Below are 12,594 nucleotides of genomic sequence, written 5' to 3'. Positions count from 1 at the left end.
AATACGTTCTTGAGGAATAAGAAGTTCTAGAGGCTGTAAATCAAATCATGGAGGAACTGATTGATGGTTCTACAGCACAGTACAGACGTGGCCTTGATGCCTATAAGGCATAAAAAAAGGAAGGACTCCATTACTAAGGGTATATTGATTAGTTCAATGGTGGATGACTTGGTATTTGAGTATGAGCTATTACCATCTACTCATGCTGTCTGAGTAGCCCTTAGAGAGAAGTACAGTGGAGTCAGTCTGAGTAAGTTCCGTCAGCTAACTATCAAGTTTGATAGCTGTAAAAAGCACTCGAATATTACCATGGCCCAACATCTCAGGGAGATGGGTAACATGATTCGAAAGCTTAAGACTGTTGGCCATGTGTTGACCGATGAACAACAGGTTCAAGCAGTTATCCATTCCCTTCCTGATTCTTAGAAAACGATGAAACAAAATATGACCCATGGTGAGAGTATCAAGAATTTCACTAATTTCTCACGCCATGCTGAACTTGAGACGGAGAGGATTGAATTCGCAAGGATTTCTGGTCAAGCTTTTGAAGCTGAAGATTCTGGTTCCAAGAATAAAAAAAGATGGTTTAAGAAAGGAAAGGGAAAAGGAAAGGAGGCTAGTGCTCATGGTCGGCTTTAGGCATAGGTCATTAAGGCCTATGCCTAGGGCCCCATTTTTTATTGGGACCCATTATTTTTAATGTATTAAAAATATTTGATAAAGATAATGAAAAAAATAGGTCCACATAATAAAAGATTATGCAATCTCATTATCTAAAAATTAGGATCATTATTTTTTAATATATTAAATATATTTTTATGTATACCTTTTAAGAGAATGGAAAAAAATAGGGTCCTAATGATTAAATAAATATTTGCATGATCTCAGTCTATCAAAGCTTCAAATTTCACAAGGATCTCATTATGATTCCAATAGATAGAGTCATAAAGAGACTCTTTTTTTAACAAATTATTTTTTTAAAATTATGAATGTTATTTTATAAAACTTAATCTATTCCTCTTCAATATCTCTCAATCATAGTCTACTCTCGTTACATTTCTCATTAGTTGGCGATGCTTTCTCTTTAATCAATAAGAACATGAATTAATTTTTTTTTTTATCTTATCCATACAATACAAAATAAAAATGTTAGTTTTTTTTTTTTTGAAGTTTCCCCTCTTCTTTTCCAACTCTCTCTCTCTCTCTCTCTCTCTCTCTCTCTCTCTCTGTGTGTGTGTGTGTGTGCGCTTTTCTTGCTCATTGAGATTCGAGAAGAGAAATTGCACATCTCCACCTAACACTAACACGCTGATTTAGTCGGTACTACTATGCTCCTTGATTAAATTCAAATGTTCATGCATTTATCCATATTGTGTCGGATCAAAATGGAAGATTTTATTATTTTTTAGCAATAATGAGTTAGATACCTTTACCATTTCGTTTTTTTGATAGACATTAAATTTAATTTTTATTTAGATATATTTACAATCACAAATTATTCAATTTTCCTTTATCTTCATTCTATCATTTATAATTGCTCTGGTTTAAGTAATAAAAATATGATTTATTTTTTCTTTTGCTCAGTTCTTAAAATGGTTTCCATTTAGTTCTTGATAAATGATAATGGCAGGTTTAGTCTCATTGCGATCTTTATTTTCTAAGGATTAAATTTAGTTTTATCATTTTGTACATTATTTTTTATTTATTTATTTTTTGTGCTTCGCCGATGATGATGAGTTGAGCATGGGAGAATGATTTTTTTGTATTGTTATCCTATTTTATTGTTCTTATTTTCTCAATTTTATTCCTTTTTTTAAGGGTTGTTCTCTCCGCCTTACATTTAAATAATTAGACATACTTCTATCTTCTTCATTTTAAAACAATTTTGAATACACTTATTTTTAGTTAAGTGAATTGTAAACTTATTATCTACTTGAGATATTATTATATCTAATAATACTCTATTTGTTGAAGTGTATACTGAAAACCTAAGCTTTTGTAAACATTTATTTTGAATAAAGAATCATATTTGGTCAAATTATCTACATTTGTTTGTAGTTGTTCAATTAATTTATATTGTAGATAACATAGTATGTGGTGTCACATGCAGAAGATGATGTTATCAGTACCTTATAAATTATAAACAGTAGCTCACGGCCAAAATGGAAAGGAACAAACCATTGGAAGGTCGTAGTGTAATTAGGAATTAGTTTATCTTAACTATATAATTACACTAGTACACTTAGAGTGTATTGAGTAGGACCATTAGAGGTCGTTTCTTTTATACTGACTTTATAAAGAAACAAATACCTCAGTTATTATGGAAGTGTGTGCTCTTAATCCTAATATAATAACAAGCACATATATTTGATATTTATTTCTTTAATTTATCAATGGGTGAGATTTAGTTCGATGAATCAATAAGCCCGATAAATTGGGAAATGATATCACTTATAGTGTGTGTTGTTGATTATAGAAGGAAACTGTGTCCTAGGGATACTAGATTGATAATGTCCCTAAGAGGATCTCATAAGGATTGTCATGTTAAACCTTGCAGGTGGACTTAGTCCGATATGATGATAAGGTTGAGTGGTACTACTCTTGGACTAAGATATTAATTAAATGAGTTGTCAGTAACTCACTTAATTAGTGGACATTCGATATCTTAAACACAGGGAGACTAACACACTCATAATAAGAAGGAGCCCAAAAATGTAATTTGGGATTGATGCGGTAGTTCAATAATAGTTCTCTAGTGGAATGAATTATTATTGATAAAATTAAGTTGTGTGTTCGGGACGAACACGGGATGCTTAATTTTATCGGGAGACCAAAATCAATTCCTCCTCTCGGTCCCTATCGTAGCCTCTTGTTTATAGAGTACTATACCCACCTATACCCACCTTCTATACCCACCTAAAGGGGGCCGGCCAAGCTAGCTTGGGAATCAAGCTAGGGCCGGCCTAAGCATGGTTTATGGGTGGCCGGCCCTAGCTTGAACCCAAGCTAGAGGGGGCCGGCCCTAATGAAATAAAAAAGAATTTTAATTTTAATTTTTTCTTATGTGGAAGATATAATTTATTGGAGAGAATTAAAATTAAAATATCTCTTCTAAAAAAGATTAAGAAAAGAGATTAGATCTCTTTCCTTATTTGTAAATTGGAAAGATATTTTATTTTATTTTTTTCCTTCTTTATAAATTATTCACATGTTGAAAATTAAAATTATAGAAATTTCTTTTTATCAACCATGAAGGGATTTTGAAGAGAAATTTTATTTTTAAAATTTCCAGAAACAAATTAGGAAGTTTTAATTTATTGATTGAAACTCTCCTAATTTGCCCCTTTTGATGTGGCCGGCCAAGACATGGAGTTTTAAGAAATTTTGTTTAATTTTTCTTAATTAATTCATGTCAAGGAAAATTAAGGAAATTTTATTGTAATTAAATTTCCTAATTTACCAATGTTAAGGAATATAAAAGAGGGGGTTGGGGTGCCTTCAAGAGTGACAATCTCTATTATTTTTCTCCCTCTCTTATTCCTTGTTGTGGCCGGCCATCCTCTCCCTCTCTTCCTCTTTGTGGTGGACGAAACCTCTCTCTTGATTGGAGCTCTTGTGGTGGCCGGATACTACTTGGAGAAGAAGAAGAAGAAGGAGAGAAAGCTTGCATCCCTTGGAGCTTGGTTGGTGGTTTTCTTCATCCTTGGTGAAGCTCTTTTGTTTTGGCCGAACCTAGCTAGGAGGAGAAGAAGGTGCATTGGTGGTTTATCATCTCGGAAGATCGTTGCCCACACAACGTCTGAGGTTAGAAGAGGAATACGGTAGAAGATCAAGAGGTCTTTCTAAAAGGTATAACTAGTAATTTTTCCTTTCCGCATCATACTAGTTATTTTTGGAAATAATACCAAATACAAGAGGTTTACAATTCTAGTGTTTCGAATTTATTTTTGATGTAGTGTTCTTATGTTTATTTTTTATCCTTGTGATTTGATTGTTCCTTTCGGTTAACCTAAAGTTATTTTAGGAAATTAAATATTAGCTTTCCATAAAAGGTTTTGTCTAGTCGGTGATGGTTGCTCCCATATCCAAGAAGGTCATGTGCCTCGCCACGTCAGTACTAGAAACCAATTATGGAAATTAATATTTAATGGAATTAATAACTTAAGGTGATTTGGGTCGAACGTGTTAAGTTCCGCAGGAGATCCAAGTCAAAACCTAAGGGAACAAATAGATTAAGTTTTGGATCAAACGTGTTAAGTTCCGCAGGCGATCCAAAATTTAATTTAAAAGAACACATGGTAGCTAGGAAAATGTTCAGACCTTTGTACAAAATTTTTGTACAATGGAACCTCTAGGTTTTCCGAGTAGCAACCAACACTATTTAATATCGTAAAATTTATATTTATCTAAATTAAGTTATCTTGAATATAAAAATTTAATTAATAATTTTACATCTAAAAAGTGAGAAAATTAAATTGTATAAAAAAAATACTTTATAAAATTAATATTTAATTTGTTAAAAAATTTAAACCACCATTTTCTATCCAAGTCTAAATGAAAAATGGTATGATATTTTTTTTTTAAAACAACGTCAAAGGCTTTTAAAAAAAAATTTGCTTAGGGCCTTAAATAGGCTTGAGTCGACCCTGCTAGTGCTGTTGCTGTTAAAAACCAAATCAAGAAGAAAGGAAAGAAATATGAACAAAGACCTATGAGCAAGTTAACTTGCTTCAACTGTGGCAAAAAGGTCATTTTGCTCGGGAGTGTGCTGAGCCTAAAAAGGTAGATCCAACTTTGTCTTCTTTCCACGAGCAATATATTATAAGTACAATGTTGCTAGTTGATTCGTATCCTTTGTGGATTGTAGATTCAGGAGCAACGAACCACGTAGCACGTGATCAAGCTACATATGTGGAGTATCGTCGGGTACCAGCCGGCAACAAATGGATATATGTAGGAAACAATGCAAGAATTGAAATCAAAGGAATTGGGACTTGCAAGCTCAACTTACGTGATGGAGGCACCTTATTTCTACATGATGTCCTGTATACTCCTGAGATTCAACGGAATCTGGTTTCTGTCATTTGTCTTCTTGATTTAGGTTATAATGTAAATTTTTATAGCCGTTGTGTGGAACTTCAAATTAACTCTGTGTTAATTGGATATGGTTATGTAACAAATGATTTTATGGTTCTTGATGTAGAATCAAATAATAATGATGGTTGTTTTTCAAACATTGCTCTTACTAGTAATGCTGATGTTAATGATGAAATTTGGCATGGTAGACTAGGACATATAGGACAAGAACGAATGAATAGATTAGCTAAGGAGGATCTTTTAGGCACTCATGCTAAGATTAACTTGTCTATATATGAGTATTGTCTTGCTGGAAAGACGACTAGAAAATCATTTGGTAAAGCTATTAGGGTTGAATCACCATTGCAATTAATTCATTCGGATATTTGTGGTCCGATGAATATGAAGGCTAGAAATGGGAGTTCTTATTTCATTACATTTATTGATGACTTCACGCATTTTGGTCGTGTGTATTTGATTTCTCACAAATCTGAATCATTGTATTGCTTTATTCATTACTTGAACGAAGTTGAGAATCAATTAGAACGTAAGGTTAAAACCTTGCGCACTGACCGTGGAGGTGAATATTTGTCTGATCAGTTCAAGATAATGTGTAATGAGAAAGGGATTATTAGATAGCTAACTATCCCTGGAACTCCACAGCAAAATGAGGTTGCTGAAAAAAGAAATAGGACTCTTCTTGAAATGGTTAGGTCTATGATGGCGCAAGCTAATTTGCCAATCTCCTATTGGGGAGATGCATTATTAGTTGCGACTTATATACTTAACAAAGTGCCTTCAAAGTCAGTTTCATCTACCCCACACGAACGTTGGACAGGTAGAAAGCCGGATTTAAGCAATCTGAGACCTTAGGGGTCAACTGCCTACGTTCATGATAAGACTCACGAACATGGAAAATTAGGACCCAGAAGTAAGAAATGTATCTTTATAAGGTACTCTGAGACTTCTAAGGGTTATGTTTTATTGGTGAGCGACAAGATGGAATCATCTCTGAAATAGAGTCAAGAGATGCTACTTTTCTTGAAATTGAATTCCCAACACGAGGTGAAGTTGATAAGAGAATTCCTCTATATGAGATAGAGGAGGAGGATAATGTTCCTTTATCAACAGATCAGGAGATGCCTGAATCTAGTCAACCGAGTGGGAGTAATTTGCCACTGAATGAGTCAGTTTCTCAACGGTCTAACCTTCGAAGAAGTAGTCGTCAGATTATTCCTGGAGAATGTTTGATATTGAGAATGAGGCATTGATGGTTCTCCCAGTTAATGATGAGGAACCTCGAACAGTTGAGAAAGCTTTGAGAAGCTCAGTTAGAAAAGAATGGAAAATTACAATGGATGAAGAAATAGAGTCAATGAGAAAAAATCAAGTTTGGGATTTAGTCGATCTTCCTCTGGGCCGAAGGGCTATTGGGAATAAGTGGATTCTCAAAGTAAAGAGGAAAGCAGATGGATCGATTAATCGATACAAAGCTCGATTAGTTGCAAAAGGATATACCCAAATGGAGGGTATTGACTTTGAAGAGACATTCTTCCCAGTTGTGAAGTTTGTGTCAATACATGTCATCCTAGCTATAGTAGCACAATATGACATGAAATTACATCATATGGATGTAAAAACGACTTTCCTTAATGGTAATCTTGACGAAGAAATCTATATGGTACAACCAGAAGGTTATGTTGCTGAAGGCCAAGAGAAAAGAGTATGTAGACTTCGGAAGTCTATATATGGGTCAAAGCAAGCGTCAAGACAATGGAACATAAGATTTAATGAAGTAATATTGTCTTATGGTTTCAAAATGGTCAATGAGGATCATTGTATTTACCTAAGAAAGGAGAAAGGAAAGTTTGCCATTTTATCATTATATGTTGATGATATGCTAATAGCTGGAAGCGACATAAAGTGTGTGATAGAAGTCAAAAGTTGGCTTTCATCACAATTTGACATAATAGATATGGGAGAAGCAGAGTACATCTTAGGAGTGAAGATCGTTAGAGACTGATCAAAAAGACTTTTGAATTTGTCTCAAGAAGCTTATATCACTAAGATGCTACAACACTTCAATATGTCAGATTGCAACATTGAACAGACGCCTATAGCTAAAGGTACTGTTTTGAGCACAAGTATATATCCCAAGACTCTTGATTTAATAGCCGAAATGAAGAAGAAATCATATGCCAGTGCTATTGTTAGTTTGATGTACACTATGTTGTGTACTCGTCCTGATATAAACTATGTTGTTGGCTTAGTTAGTCGTTTCCAGTCAAACCCAGGATCAAGACACTAGAAAGCGGTGAAGAGGATATTCAGATATCTCAAAGGAACAGTTGATTATTACCTCTGTTTCTAAGGATCATATATGAGCCTAAGTGGCTACTCAGATGCAGATTGGGCAGGAGACCTTGATGGCAGAAAATCCACATCTGGCTATGTCTTCTTGTTGAATGGTGGTGCCATCTCATGGAACAACAAGAAGTAGACTTGTGTAGCCTTGTCGACAATGGAAGCTGAGTATGTGGTTTGTGCAACGGCTGTGCAAGAGGTTGTCTGGCTAAGAAGGTTCCTGAAGCATTTAAAAATTGCTGAGGATAGTGGAAGTCCTGTTATTGTGAACTGTGACAGTCAAGCTGCAATAGTTTTTTCTAAGGATCCCAAATATCACAACAAAGGCAAGCATGTGACTTGGACGAGTGGGAGATGTTGGGCGTTACTAGAGACGAAGGGACACGATTTCCCTTCGTTTCTCTTTGCTGCAAACGCTAAGGAGACGAAGGGGCGTCCTTTCCCCTTCGTCTTCCTTAGTCTTCTTATAAAGGTCCGTCCAAGCCTTTGAGAAGACGAGAGAAGATAGCGCAACAGAAGGTGATCAGAGGAGCAAGAGAAGCTGTGAGGTGTTTTGGTCGAGCAAAGGTGAATGTCCAGAGATTGGGATTTGGCTCGTGAACTTTGAAGTGCTTGTAGGAGAGTTCGGTCGGCCGACTTGAAGGGGGTTGGATAGACGACGCCCCCAAATCGATTGATCTTCCTACACTTGTTAGTATGCGCAGCGGAATATACCAAACAAACAAGCTAAAGGAAATTAAACTAAAGATAAGAAAGAATGTAAACCAAGCTACACGATCATTTACGTGGTTCGGAGATAAAGCTCATACTCTACGACGTGTCCTTGAGGTGGGTGTTCCCTATCCGTAGGTGGATTAGCCCTCAGCAAACTCCAGCTATCTCAAGTCGCTCCTTGTGGGTGGAGAAACCTCACCATAACACCAACCAAGACTCTTGAGACTAGTAGACTACTAATTAGGGTTTACCACCACTAATTTTGTCAACTATAACCATGCTCCCAAGCTTTGGTTATATAGGTTGTGAGTTGAAAACCCCGCCTATCAGTCGACTGCCAAAACATGCAGTCGACTGCCCTCTGTGGAAATTCGACCGTTACATCCCAACGGCTCGATATCAGTCGATTGCTAAAACTAGCAGTTGACTGCTCCACACTGGTTGAGCGAATAGAAGCATTCTGTTCGCTCCCAGTCGATTGTCCAGTCTGTTAGGATCGTACGTACTCAGCTAGAGAGGGGAGTGTGAATAGCCGCCCCAAATCGTTCGCGTTTCTTTCTACAAACTAGAGTTAGCGTAGCGGAAATAAGAACAAGAAACGAAAACAAGAAGATCAAACCTCAACGCGTCGATGTAACGAGGTTCGGAGATAAACTCCTACTCCTCGACGTGTCCGTAAGGTGGACGAAGCCTATCAATCCGTCGGTGGATGAGTCCCCGGAGAACCGGCTAATATATACTCCTTGTGGGTGGAGAAACCTCGCCACAATAACTCTTGCAACAACAAGATAGAAGTATACAAAATACAAAGAAGCACAAGACAATATGAATGTAAAACAAACACGCTTGCCTTCTCGTCGACTGGTTGAAGCAGCAACTTCACGAGACGCCTACAACAGCAGGAACCCAGTCGAAGAAGCTCACACGAAGCTTCGGAACTCAACAAAGCTCAAAAGCACAGCAGCAGCTCAGTAGAAAGAAGAGGAAGAAGAAGTAGCACAGAAGATGCCCTCGTCTCCTTTATACCTGCGAAGAAGAAACAGCGAAGAAACTAGCTGTTGCGTTGCAACGGCTAGAATCCTGATCGGTCTGTGGACCGATCAGGCCCTGCGCTGATCGGTCCCCAGACCGATCAGTCAGTGCACAGAAACATTCTGTGCGTACTCTGATCGGTCTGTGGACCGATCAGGCCACAGCTGGATCGGTCCACAGACCGATCCCAACTCTTGGCTTTGAAGCTCTTCCTTCCGCGACATCGTCTCCTGATCGGTCGCCACGACCGATCAGGGAAGCTCCTGATCGGTCCACAGACCGATCAGGCGTCTTTCTCGCGGCTACTGATCACCTTCTGATCCGATCAGTAGCACACTGATCGGTTACTGATCGGTCACCAGATCGATCAGATAACTAGTGACTTGGTTTTTGCCCAAACCAAGTCCCAAGCCTTCCAAACCAACATTCGGTCAACCTCGACCTGTTGGTACTTCATTCCTAGCATCTGGTCACTCCCTTGACCTGCTAGAATTCCCCGCCAAGTGTCCGGTCAATCCCTTTGACCTACTTGGACTTTCCTCAACACCAGATGTCCGATCATCCCTGATCCATCTGGATTTTCCCTTGCCTGGCTTCACTCACCCGGACTTTCACCTGGCTTCACTCACCAGGATTTCCACACTGCCTAACATCCCAGTTAGGACTTTCTTACTGCCTGGCTTCACTCACCAGGACTTTCCAACTGCCTAACATCCCAGTTAGGACTTCCCATTCACCTCACTCACCAGGACTTTCCACACCGCCTAACATCCCGTTAGGACTTTCTCACCGGCTTCACTCACTGGACTTTCCAACCGCCAAACATCCAGCTAGGACTTTCCCATGCCGACTTCACTCACCGGGACTTTCACACCGCCTAACATCCAGTTAGGACTTTCTCACTGCTTCACTCACCAGGACTTTCCAACTGCCTAACATCCCAGTTAGGACTTTCCCACTGCCTGGCTTCACTCACCAGGACTTTCCAACTGCCTAACATCCCAGTTAGGACTTTCCCACTGCCTGGCTTCACTCACCAGGACTTTCACACTGCCTAACATCCCAGTTAGGACTTTCTCACTGCCTGGCTTCACTCACCAGGACTTTCCACACTGCCTAACATCCCAGTTAGGACTTTCTCCCTGCCTGGCTTCACTCACCAGGACTTTCCAACTGCCTAACATCCCAGTTAGGACTTTCCGCGTGCCAAGCTACCTGCTTGGACTTTTCCCCGTGCCAAGTCTCCGTACTTGGACTTTTCCAGTGCCAAGTCTCCATACTTGGACTTTTCGCGTGCCAAGCTCCGTGCGTGGACTTTTCCCTTATCAGGTCAACCAGATCAACCTTGACCTAAGGTTGCACCTACAATCTCCCAAACACATATTCTTGTCAAACATCAAGAATACAGCTCTCTTCTCGTCAAACATCGTCAAACATCAAAACACAACTCGAGTCAGGTCAACTCGAGTCAGGTCAACCAGGTCAACCTTGACCTAAGGTTGCACCAACACAGTCGACTGAACTAGTCGACTGATGAAACATGTAGTCGACTGGTACTGAGTACATTCTCTCACAGCACTCGGACCCTCATCCTTACGACTCATTTGACGCTTCCTTTGCAGCCTTGACCTTTTGCCTTCAAGCCTACTTCCTCTTTGGCTCTCGTCCCTCGGATGCATGCATGCCCGTGACTCATCCCCAATGATATCCTTCGCGTATGCCTCGAAGTCGCTTCCCTCGGCCCTTGTCCTCGCTACCTTGTCCACGGTCCCTCGGATGCTCCATCCATCACCGGACCCGAAGTCATCAACCTGAGCCACATGTGTATCCTGCAAACCTGCACAATTCAAATACACATATCAAATATAAGGATGAACCTAACTTAAACCCTTTGTCCAAATACCAAAACACATGGTCGCACGGACCATTGAGATTGCTTTAACAATCTCCCCCTTTTTGATATTTTAGCAATACGTTTAAGTTAGCGAAAACAATAACAAATAAATATGCTAAAATAAATGGACTTACGTTGCCAAGGCTACACACTTGGACTTAAACTGCCGAATGGACTTATGTTGCCAAGGCTACACACTTGGACTTACATTGCTGAATGAACTTACGTTGCCAAGGCTACACACTTGGACTTACACTGCCGAATGAACTTATGATGCCAAGGCTACACACTTGGACTTATAACGCCGAAATAAAACAATGCAACATGCATTTGAACCTATCACAAGGCTCCCCCTACACCTAAGCTCCTCATTGAGCTAGGAATTTTATCATAGGGCTATTTAAGAACCTACAAGGCTCCTCCTACGCAAAGGCACTAAGGTTTTCCCAACTAAACCTTACTTCTCCCCCTTTGCTTAACATCCAAAAGGTTCTTCAACAATATCCCAATTGTTGAAAACTTGTCATCCAAATTGACCCTAAACTTGTGTATTCATCCCCCATGAATCTCATACACAATATGAGTTGACTCGGTCACAAACCAAGATTGAAATCAGAATCAGCCTGGTATTAGTCGACTGCCCCAGTAGACTGGCCTCATCGAAACAGCACACAGAACCATTTTGTGCTCAATTTTCTCTGTTACCAGTCGACTGGTAACTGTACAAGTCGACTGCCACACTATTTCAGCCCTTTTCAACATTTTTGACCCATTTTCAAAAATGCACTATTAAATCCACAGACCTCCAAAAATGTCCAAATTTTGTGGAGAGATCTATTTTATCCATATCTACTTGGGAAAAATATATTCAAAAATGTATTTATTACCAATCTCAAGATTGACACAAAATTCAAAACTAGTTAAATGGTTCAATTGAACCTTGACCTAAAATCCTAGTTTTGTCTTCCTCTTGATGTATTTACCCATACTAACCCATAATTCATCCCTAGCATTGGTTTATATGACATCTATACATCCAAAATCAATTATCATATTATATAACCCCAATGTCATATTTTCAAGCATGAAGCACAACTTAATTGTGCCAAAACCCTAGGTTTGATATTCAAGTCCGTCTCCAAACCACTTAGCACATTTCATGACCCAATCTAGACTTCCAAGTAGTATCCACTTGAGATCCATTTTCTATGGGTCCCAACTTGACTCTTAGAGCTCCCCTAGAGCTCTTAACCTTAGCCACCTCCCTAGGTGACTCATCCATAATGGCTAGGCCACATCGGTGCACCTCCGGTGACACTTGGCCTACAAACCTAACTTTCTTAACCTTGGACACTTTGTCCTTGATTAATTTTTTCTTACCTTTAAATGGCTTTCCCTTGCCATTTATTGGCTTCTCTTTGCTATAGTCATATGCAACCCTAGCATAAGACTTTCCCTTAGCTTTGGAGGACTCTCTCTTGCCATGATCATTTTCCACCCTAGCATATGATCTC

Source organism: Zingiber officinale, chromosome 2A (assembly GCF_018446385.1).
Source record: "Zingiber officinale cultivar Zhangliang chromosome 2A, Zo_v1.1, whole genome shotgun sequence".
In the NCBI taxonomy this organism is placed as follows: domain Eukaryota; kingdom Viridiplantae; phylum Streptophyta; class Magnoliopsida; order Zingiberales; family Zingiberaceae; genus Zingiber; species Zingiber officinale.
The sequence above is the reverse complement of the archived record's forward strand: the minus strand, read 5'-3'. Positions refer to the sequence as shown.